The sequence below is a fragment of the Trypanosoma equiperdum genome, assembly GCF_001457755.1.
Source record: "Trypanosoma equiperdum strain OVI genome assembly, contig: ctg_1123, whole genome shotgun sequence".
Taxonomy (NCBI): Eukaryota; Euglenozoa; class Kinetoplastea; order Trypanosomatida; family Trypanosomatidae; genus Trypanosoma; species Trypanosoma equiperdum.
The window spans coordinates 26,604-28,337 of record NW_027123087.1 but is presented as its reverse complement, the minus strand read 5'-3'; positions in this window follow the sequence as shown (position 1 = coordinate 28,337).

Genomic DNA, 1,734 nt, shown 5'->3' with positions numbered 1-1,734 from the left:
TTTTTTTTTTTGTGTGTGTGTGTGTTTATTTCAATTTTGCTGTGTTTTTGCGGTTATTCGATGGGAACCCACCCTTCCCCCCTCCCCTAGAGTTTTTTACACGTGTTGGGCGGAAGGTCATAGTAGCGACCCGAGGAAGTACCGACACAGCCTCTTTTTATTTTTTATATACCATTTACTTACGTGTTCTCCCCCTTTGTACCACTGCTACTGTTTTGGGGTCGCGCTCCGTTGACGCGGAGTCACTTACATCGATGAATAGCATGTGTGCCCATTGTATTTTTTTCCAGGTATCCTCTGCTTACTACTAATAATAATGAATGCACCGCGGAAACTAAATAGCGATCGCTTCATACGACTTGTTGTTGCGGTGACTAGGGCGCCCTTCCCAAGGGCAGCACGGAAGGTTTTGTCGGGATAACATCATGTCTTCATTCTTTCATTCCTTTTACTCTTGCACACCGATAACGTAGCAAGTCGCGAATAGGATCGGCAGCTTCACTGAGAAGGTCTTTGCAATGCACTGAGCAAAACCCCTGTGAGGGCACGCCGCTGAAACTGGTAATTATATTTCAGAGTGAGAAGATTCAACTGCCGAATCCACGGCTGCACAAGTCTCCGTATTGCATCTCGGTAAAATCTGAGCTGGCGCGGAGAATTCTGTGTGGGCTTGGGGAGCAGTTACATAGCATCTTTGGACGGGAATAATACCCCTTGTACCCAAGAAGGGATCCTGTCGGATGTGCTCCGACTTACTTTGTAGTCACGCACACACACATGCTCGGCAATCTTCCTCATCTGTGTTGTCAGCACGGTTCCCAGACCTCTACGATACTTGTTTTTACCGTCGACGGCGTGGCGCCATGCCTCGGAGGTTACACGTTTCATGCGAGTCACATACGTTCTTGGGTTTGTCCCACTTTCCAACTTGGTGTAAGACGTTCCGTGGTCAGCCCGGCCTAGTTAGTTGTTCAAACGCCTCTGTTTCCCTCCCCCTCTCCTATTTCTACGTTTCTCAAAAGCTGTCTTTGGTTTCAGAAAGAGGAGCGAAAGCAAGGGAAGTCAAGCAAGTAAGTTTTGTAACCGTAAAATGATGAGAAAGAACTTGAACTCAAACGACGTCAGCCAGCCGCATTCTACTACAACATTGGACACAAACCCGGCATCGTACGGTACGGTGCGTAACCCCCTGCATTCAGTGGTTGGGCCTACGGGTTACGGAGCACAACCACCCATATCGTCTCCAGCGACTTGGGTGAACAACCATTCGGCAGCCTTTGCCGCCCAGGGCCTGGGACCACACTGTGGAGCCCCCGGCGGTAGACCCTTCCCAGTGGTGCGTGGTTCAACGAATCGCGGAGATTCATATACAGAGCTTCAATGCCCAGTGGCAGGGTCAGGGCCAACCAACCCGTATGGGAATCGAACCGCGATCGACAAACTTCCTGGCTTGGAGGGCGGCCGATTTGATTGTGGAGGAGCCGGTCAGCGGCGCGGCCCATTACTCGGGGTATCGGGGGACCTCTATGGCGTGACAGGAATCAGTAATTCCACATCCAGAGGAAACGATCGACACAACGGATCCATGTATGGCACGAACCCCACGTACAGCAAGACCTCGAGAACGGGTTCCATGTATGGCATGGGTTCCATGTATGGCAGAACATCAAGAACAGGTTCCATGTATGGTCCGCGGATGGAATATGGCCCGATATACGGCGTGGGAGGGCCCAT